At 42.6% G+C, this 9,800-nt stretch overlaps 1 pseudogene; it reads left to right on the plus strand.

The window, feature by feature from the left end:
- Window positions 1-1,123, plus strand: part of LOC127159727 (major histocompatibility complex class I-related gene protein-like) — a 14,631-nt pseudogene extending 13,508 nt beyond the window's left edge.
- The last annotated feature ends 8,677 nt before the right edge of the window (window positions 1,124-9,800 follow it).

Consider the following 9,800-nt stretch of genomic DNA (forward strand, 5'->3'; position numbering starts at 1 on the left):
TTGCTAAGTATATGAATTAAATTATTTTATTATGTTTTCTTCATATACTGATCATTCATTAACCTTTTTTCAGCATCTAAAGAAAACAACAACAACATTATCAAATTAAATATCTTTACTTGATGCTACAAGGATCCACCATGAAAGTTACACCAGTTGCTTGGCTTTATGATGAAAGACATTATCAGATGCCAAGAGTCCAGTGTGAGGATTAAAATGCAACAGTTCCATGTTGAATAATGGGAGAAGAAACACTTTAAAGAAAATAAATACTGCCATGGAATAAGAAACTGTTTATTTGTGCAGTTTTGTCTTTCACTATTATTTTAAGATCAATAATATCAGAAAGGTAATTAGCACATCCTCAAGTTATGCAGAGGTCAGACAGATTCGACCGTAATTTCAAAAATAAGTCACTATGTCTGTTTTTGAAGCAACTGATAGCAAAACTTTGGAAGAAATAGTACAGCACCTTAAATCCTCAACCTGCAACCTTTTTCAAAAGTGTGTTTAACTGTTTAGAAGCAGATCTCTTAGAAGTGGTAAACACCTCACTTCTTTCGGGGACTTTTCCAAACTCCCTGAAAACTGCAGTTGTTAAGCTTCTTCTGAAAAAGAGCAATCTTGATAACACTATAGACCAATATCTGCAACTATAGACCAATATCAAATCTTCCTTTTATAGGCAAGATTATTGAAAAGGTAGTTTTCAATCAGCTGAACAACTACTTAAACTCAAATGGATACCTGGACAATTTTCAATCTGGTTTCCGACCGGATCACAGTACAGAGACAGCGCTCCTTAAAATAATAAATGATATTCGCCTAAATTCTGATTCTGGCAAAATATCAGTGCTGGTACTACTAGATCTCAGTGCTGTGTTTGACACTGTCGATCATAACATTCTTCTAGAGAGACTGGAAAACTGGGTCGGGCTTTCTGGGACGGCTCTCAGTTGGTTCAGGTCATACTTAGAAGGGAGAGGTTATTATGTGAGTATAGGAGAGGATAAGTCTAAGTGGACATCCATGACATGCGGAGTCCCTCAAGGCTCAATTCTAGCGCCACTCTTGTTTAGCCTGTATATGCTCCCACTAAGTCAAATAATGAGAAAGAACCAAATTGCCTATCACAGCTATGCTGATGATACCCAAATTTACTTAGCCTTATCACCAAATGACTACAGCCCCATTGCTTCCCTCTGCCAATGCATTGATGAAATTAACAGTTGAATGTGCCAGAACTTCCTTCAGTTTAACAAGGAGAAAACTGAAGTCATTGCATTTGGAAGCAAAGAGGAAGTTCTTAAGGTGAATGCATACCTTGACTCTAGCGGTCAAACAACTAAAAGCCAAGTCAGGAATCTTGGTGTGATTCTGGAGTCAGACCTTAGTTCAGTAGTCATGTCAAGGCAGTAACTAACCTTCCCAAGAAGACCATTAGACAGCTGCAGCTCATCCAGAACGCTGCTGCCAGGATTCTGACTAGAACCAGAAAATCTGAGCATATCACACCAGTCCTCAGGCTTCCAGTTATATTTAGAATTGATTTTAAAGTACTTTTACTCATTTATAAATCACACTGAATATAAACCTAACAGACCACTCAGATCATTAGGATCGAGTCAGTTAGAAATACCAAGGGTTCACACAAAACAAGCTATTTAGCTATTATGCTGCCCGCAATCAGCTTCCAGACGAAATCAAATGTGCTAAAACATTAGCTACTTTTAAATCTAGACTCAAAACTCATCTGTTTAGCTGTGCATTTACTGTATGAGCACTGTGCTACGTCCGAACTGATTGCACTAATGTATAACCTTTTTCCATTTTTTACCTGTCTTAAATTTGTTTTAAATCAATTTTTAAATCATTTTAAAAGTTTTTAATTTTTTTTTTTTGTTTTATTGTTTTGATTATTCTACTGCCTTTTTGTGAATTACTGTTTTATTATTATTTTTATGATTATTCTACTTCCTTTTATGTAAAGCACTTTGAATTACCTTTGTGTATGAAATGTGCTATATAAATAAACTTGCCTTGCCTTGCCTTGCCTACACAACAAGTTTCCCCATAGTATGAGAAACAGAAACATGTATATTCTAAAAGATTGGTTCCATATTTTGTTTCCTGACTCATAATGAACATAACATGAACAATATTGTTAGTTTTTTTGTATGCCATTTTAACAATTGTCCTTAAAACACACTGTGGTCTGTGCAAATCATGTACATTTAACACAAACTGTCCATGTTGGCATTTTGTGACTGTAAATTTGTCTCAACATACTATAGAGGTTGATTTGAACTGTTAACCTTAATTATTCTGTTATTTACTGCACTGCAAAAAAAAAAAAAAAAAAAAAAAAAAAACACTTGAAAAGTTGTTTCAACTTAAAGTTTCATGAAAGAAGACTACTTTTTCTGAGATTTGAGCAGAGGTGTTTGTGTTGCACATCATATATGACAATGTTAGCACCCATTAATTTTAACTGTTGGAGAAAACTTTTTTGCTCTATTTTCATCTTCCGGGTTTAAAATCTACATTGTGCTGACGTCACAGTTTGTGACGTGGCAATGGACTATAGTACATCAATGACGCGTCGGTGTCTCATAATTATTCATGAGGCTGCGTGTTCTTATCCTATGAGAAGACGCTTCACCTAATTACTGGAGAAGGGTCTGGCTGCAGACATGCACCTGCACTCTCAGACACCTGCACTCTCAGACAACTGCACTTCCGGAGGTGACGTCACTTGCATTTGATTTTATTTTTACCTCATTTTATTTATTTATTTATTTTTTTTTCTCTCAACATTTTACAACAGTAGCCAGGTGGTGAAGACAAGAAAAAATAAACTAAGTTACAATACCACTCGCAATCGCCACTTGCACTCTCTGGTACCTGCGATGTCACTTGCAGTCTACACAAATGGTGCGGGTTGCAAATGGAGACAAGACACTGTGGTCGTTAAACGATTAAAACTAATTTAATAGCATAACGTACAGGGTCCTGCAGGTCATCTGTAGGAGATAAAAACAAGACCCGCAAATCCGTGGCCACAGAACAGCAGAATATGAACCCAATGCGCAAAGTCTCTCGTTAAGCTTTTTCCTCCCGTTGAAAACCATTAACACTTGATATGGCTTAATGTATTAAGATACATTAAGTGCCATTAAATGATCAAATTTGTAAAATAATGTATTAATTTAATGTACTTCAAGGCAAGCATATGGCCATGAACACACTCCGCAAACTTTCACTTTTATACTTGCCCAGCAAACGCTTGATGTAGCAAAACGGACTAAGATGATAAAGACCAAATTCAATATAAACCTTACTGTTGCCAAACGATATACCAGCAGGTATGAAGGACAACACTATATAGCCTACATATACATTATATTAATAAACTTTATATCGAATTTAATATCAAATATATGTTGTTTGAACATAAATGTGTGTACACAAACACCCTATAATCATAAAAATCCACCCAGTGGTTTTTAATTAATCTGTAAAAATAATTTCCCCTTTTTCAAATCAAGCCATTCTCAGCATCTTGTCTGTGTGAAGACACACCGACAGAGGCCGCTCCCACGATAGTTGATTGATATGACCGTCTTACCTTAGACCCGCCTTAAAAGAGCAGTAACAGTCCAATCACCATTGTTTTGATGCCGACTTTTCATTAAGACCCTAAAGAATCAACTTGTGGAAAATGGGCATCCCTTTAAAAAAGTAAGTGTTTATCCTGCCTTAAAATTTAAGGTTTACTTAACTCAAATATCCACATTTTCATATAGTATAACTTAACATTTCACGTTGACTAAACTAAATTTCTAGGCTAGATTAAATTTCAAGATGTTTTAACATATTTTAACATTTACTTTCAACTTTAAAATTGTACTGTTTCAACTGTATCTGACATGGGTGCAATTGGAACAAAAATACTTCTTCTTGTTATAAACTAACTGTGGAAAACATATGCATTGGTATTATTGATCATTATTTCTTTAGCAGACATTTAAAAGAAATATCACATGAAAAAAAATAAATTTTTAAATGTCAGTTTTTGTGTGGTAATCTAAAAAGCAAAAAATGTTCCAACTGTACAAGGTCTACCCTAAAATCTGATTCCTGTAATAAATGACCGCTTTTGGATTCTACCTCTGCCTCAGCGTCCTCGTTACAGAATACTTCGCCTACCAAGAATCCAGCGGAAATTACACACTGAAAACCCTAATAAGTTAATTGGACTAAATTGATTGAGTAAACTCGTTGCCTCAAATTAATTGAGTAATGGAATCTTCCAAAACTTGCATATTTAAGTTTATTTAACTTGGCGGTTTTGTAGACTGTACTTAAATCATTCAGTTCAACAAACTTAGCACTTATTTAATGTACTTAAACGAATGTGTTCACTTGGTATTCATTTTTTTTTAAGTGTACTTATATATTTAAGTTAACTCAACATGAAAATGTAACTTAAAACTGTTAAACAATGTTCTTATATTTGACTGCAAGTCATGTCAGTAGTAGCACAACAAAAAACAAACAAAAAAAGCTCATAAAATGGTTATTGATAGTTAATAAAAATAAATAAAATTGAGTTGTTACCATTGTTGTGATTCACATGCTGAATGTTGAAGTCTGTGTGTGACTCACGCACATTACCCCAAATATTAAAAGATTATATAAACGCAGTTAAAAGCTTCTTACAGTGTTTATAAAAAGAGAAAATCAGTAAAATTGTAAAGTCATTAATCAGCATAAAAAAAAAAACTCATGATTTAATTACCTAATTACCTAAAAACCTAATGATTTAATTAGAATATAGATCACCTTCTAAAAGCAATCTATTTATTACTTTTCTTTCTTTGAAATCAAAGAACTCTGATTTCATGCTGCATTGTTGCAACAACAGAAAGAAAACTATAGTAATATAAACAAAGTTCCAAGTCCCCAACCAAAAGTAACACTATTCACTATAATGGTGAGTATTATTAAAAAATAAAAAAATAAAAATAAAAAAACTTTTCAGGAAAATCAACATTAATTTATGAAGTCAGCTTATGTGATGTTCTCTCAAATATTTCAGTTGTATTGAAAATTCAACATTCAAGATGACTTTTTAAAATGATTTTTTTTTCAAATGATTAATCATGATTTTGAGCTCACAACACTTGAAATCTTAAGTTTATGCATTTTGATAGTAAATAAGTTAAATTAACTCATATTTTTAAGTAATAGGTCCAAAATGCAAAATTTTAAGTAATGTTTAGTCAACATTACTTGATTGTATAAGTAAAGACAGCATTAGGGTTTACGGTGCAGAGTACACGACCAGCCAACATGAACCCAGCAGTATCTCGCCTCCTCTGCCTTCGTCAAGGTGACAAGGCTATAGAGGAATATGTGGGGGAATTTTGTGGACTGTGTCACCTGGTTGACTTTAATGACGTGGCACTGAAGGACATTTTTCGGGTGGGTTTAAACGATCCCATTCGTTCATGGCTACCTGGGGGAAAGATTCATTGGTCACTAGAGAAATATATTGATCATGCCCTGCTATTAAGTGGATCCACGTTTACTGTGGGGATCGCGGATGAGGGACCCCGTGATCCTCCAGTAGGCCCCACACCACAACCAGTTCAAGTCACATCCTCCAAGCCAAGGTCTGCTCACGTCACGTCTGCCAAGCCACAGCCTGCTCACGTCACGTCTGCCAAGCAACAGCCTGCTCACGCCATGCCTGCCAAGCCACAGCCTGCTCACGCCATGCCTGCCAAGCCACAGCCTGCTCACGCCATGCCTGCCAAGCCACAGCCGGTTCACGCCATGCCTGCTGCACCAGGGCCTGTTCACGCCACGCCTGCTGCACCAGGGCCTGCTCACGCCATGCCTACTATTCAAAGACCTGCTCATGCCATTCCTGCCTGTCCGGAGTCTGCACCTGTCATGGCTACCCTCCTACAACCAGCTCAGAAGATGGCTGCTATCCCCAAACCTGTTCACAAGATGGCCGCCGTCCCTGAGCCAGTCCACAAGATGGCCACCATCCCAGAGCCAGTCCACAAGATGGCCGCCATCCCCAAACCTGTTCACAAGATGGCTGCCATTCCAGAACCAGTCCACAAGATGGCCGCCTTCCCTAAGCCACTCCATCAGATGGTCACTGTCTCCAAGTCATGTCACATGATGACCCACGTGCTGGACTCACCCCTAATGGCTGTACGGACAGCCAAGATGGCGCTCCCTCTTGTTGCGGCAGCTACCCCTGATTCAAGTCAAGCTGCAGAGCCCGGTCAAGCTCCAGAGCCAAGTCAAGCTGCAGATACATCTTCAGAGTCAGGTCAAGTTGCAGCTGTGTCTCCTGTGTCAAGTCAAGCTACAGCAGCTGCTCCAAAGTCCAAGGCTTCCAAGTCAAGTCCAGTTCCAGTTCCAGGGTCAAGTCCAGTTCCAGGGTCAAGTCCAGCTTCAGAGCCCGGCCAAGCTACAGAGTCAAGTCAAGCAACAGAGTCAAGCAAGGACACAGCTGTTCCCCATGAATCAAGCCAGGTTACAGCTGTTCTCCACGAGTCAAGCCAAGACACAGCTGTGGTTCTCCGTGAGTCAAGCCAAGTCACAGCTGTGCCCCACGAGTCAAGCCAAGTCACAGCTGTGCCCCACGAGTCAAGCCAAGTCACAGCTGTTCCCCGCGAGTCAAGCCAAGTCACAGCTGTTCCCCGCGAGTCAAGCCAAGTCACAGCTGTTCCCCGCGAGTCAAGCCAAGTCACAGCTGTGCCCCGCGAGTCAAGCCAAGTCACAGCTGTGCCCCCGCGAGTCAAGCCAAGTCACAGCTGTGCCCCGCGAGTCAAGCCAAGTCACAGCCGTGCCCCGCGAGTCAAGCCAAGTCACAGCTGTGCCCCGCGAGTCAAGCCAAGTCACAGCTGTGCCCCGCGAGTCAAGCCAAGTCACAGCTGTGCCCAACGAGTCAAGCCAAGTCACAGCTGTGCCCCACGAGTCAAGCCAAGCCACAGCTGTTCCCCACGAGTCAAGCCATGTTGTTCCTGAGTCAAGCCAAGTTGCAGCAGATCTTCACGAGTCAAGTCAAATTGCTGCTGTCTTCCCTGAGCCAAGTTCGTTGCGGCTGTCGTCCATGAGCCAAGCCAAGCCGCTGTTGTTCTTCATGAGCCAAGTCAAGTTGTGGCTGTTGTCCAGGAGCCAAGCCAAGCCACAGTTGATCCTCATGAACCAAGTCCAGCCACAGTTGATCTTCATGAACCAAGTCCGGCCACGGCAGGCCTCCCGAGTCAAGTCCGCCACGGCAGGCCTCCCCGAGTCAAGTCCGGCCACGGCAGGCCTCCCCGAGTCAAGACAGAGCCCACGCTCCCAAGCCACGCCGAGCCCACATTCACAAGCCATAAGTCCATCCACACCCACAAGGTCACCAGACACCCCATTATCTACTGTGCTGCCTGTAATGGCCGTAGCCATTTTCAGTGTGTGGGCTGCACACTGTGTTCCAGAGGCCTCGCCTGTACACAAGTCTGCTCCAGAGGTTTCGTCTGTCCACGAGTCTGCTCCCGAGGCCTCGCCTGTCCACGAGTCTACACCAGAGGCCTCTTCTGTCAAAGAGTCTGCGCCAATGCCCCCAGAAGCAGCAGCTCCGGCTGCAGAACCTCCCTAAAGGGGCGGCGTTTCCCCAGGGACTCTCTGCCCGTCCTGTCACAGCCATGAAGGCCACTTATAACTTCCTGCCACACCTGCCCAAGCATCTGCGCCCATGCCCCCAGAGGTGTCAGCGCAAGCTGTAGATCCTCCTATGGGGGCGGCGTCCCACGGTGAACTCTCTGCCTGCCATGTCGCAATCAAGAAGGCCAAAGAAATCATTCAAGTACACACCGCTCTACTATGCATGTCATTAGTCCCACTGTGGATATCCCTGCTCCTGACTGCTCTGCCTGTTCTGTCTGCCCTGCAATGGCTCCCTGTTATGCCTGCTCTGCCTGCCTCGCCATGGCTCCCTGCTCTACCTGCTCTGCCTGCCCCACCATGGTCCCCTACTCTGCCATTGCTCCACAGCCCAGGCCCTCCAGTACTTCACGGTCTGCTACTGCTCCACGGCCCTGGTCCTCCAAAGTTCCACTGTCTGTCATTGCTCCACGGCCCAGGCCCTTCAGTGTTTCATGGTCTGCTATTGCTCCACGGCCCAGGACCTCCAGTGTTCCACTGTCTGCCACAGCTCCACGGCCCAGGTCCTCCAGGGTTCCACTCTCTACAACAGCTCCACGGGCCTGGTCCTCCAATGTTCCACTGTCTGCCACAGCTCCACAGTCCAGGTCCTCCAGTGCTTCACTGTCTGCCACTGCTCCATGGTCCAGGTCCTCCAGTGCTTCACTGTCTGCCACTGCTCCACGATCCAGGTCCTCCAGTGCTTCACTGTCTGTCCCTGCTTCACGATCCAGGCCCACCTGCTCTACATGGACCTGGCCCTCCGTCCCACCCCCTGTTTTGCCTCTGTTCCCCACCCACCTGGACTGTTGCTGTTTAGAGCGCCAGGTGTCGCTCCTAGGGCGGGGGGATTCTGTAATGCCAAGCCAGCAGAGGGAGCCCTCACCCTAGGACTGCCTGCATGCTCCCTCTGCTGCTTCTACTACTACTTCCTGTTTGGCAGTATTTAAAGACTGACCATGTGCTCATAAGGTTGCGAAGTATTGCCAGTTTCACCTGCCTTACCGAGCGTTTACTATTACTCTGTTGGATTACCTGTTGCCGTCTTGCTTTGTTCCTAGATATCGTGTTTACGGACTACCCTGTTTGGATTATTTGCCTGTTTGGACTGATTTCAAGGTTTGACCGTATTCTGCCTTTTGACTATCGCTCTCTGGATCACCCCTGTTGTCAAGTTTGCCTGATTGGACTGTCTGCTCGGTATTTGACCCACTGCCTGTTTATACTCTCTGCTGCTTGGATTACGTTTCATGTTGTGTTTGCTATTGGACTGCCTTCCGGTATTGACCCTCTGCCTGCTTTTGTGTATTCTGATTCCTGTAATAAATGACCGCTTTGGATTCTACCTCTGCCTCAGCGTCCTGGTTACAGCATTATACATGACTAGATGCTTTAATAAAAATATTCTATTCATTATTAATATTGGTATTTTGTGATGATGAAATCTAAACAAAGATTTATGAACGTAATGGTGTAAACGCTACCTTAAAACTCTGTCTCCCATTCAAGGTGGTCTTGCTCTTCAGAGGCTGGTTGTGTGTAAGCTGAGGGACAATGGTGAACCGACAAATGATCACAAGAGATTGTTGACAAGAAATTTACATATCAGGGCACTTTAAATGTCTCAGCCCAAGTGCTGAGTATTCATCTTGAATTCAGCATGAGGCATCATGAAGTTTTATACCAAGCATTCTGCATCAAAACACTCAAGGGTTACCTTGAAAAAGGAGAAATCAAGTTAATAGAAAAGGTACACAGACTGACTCCTAGGCGTACTCAAGAACAAGTGTTCTTATTTCTGTTTACCATTTTTAGACCAGTATATATTGAAATATTAGTAATATCTTTATCTTACCTTTTTATCCACAGTGAAACCCAAAGTCATGCTTCTCCAGCAAAAGAGCCAGTCTTCTAGGTTTCGTGTGACTTGTTTAGCAACAGGATTTTACCCTCGTCACATCAACCTGACCCTGTTCAGAGACGGGCAGCCTGTAGCTGATCATGAGATCACTGGAGGAGATCTGCTGCCCAGTGGTGATGTGACGTACCAGATGAGGAAGAGTCTGGAGATCAGAGCTGCAGAC

The sequence above is a fragment of the Labeo rohita genome, unplaced genomic scaffold, assembly GCF_022985175.1.
Source record: "Labeo rohita strain BAU-BD-2019 unplaced genomic scaffold, IGBB_LRoh.1.0 scaffold_246, whole genome shotgun sequence".
Taxonomy (NCBI): Eukaryota; Metazoa; Chordata; class Actinopteri; order Cypriniformes; family Cyprinidae; genus Labeo; species Labeo rohita.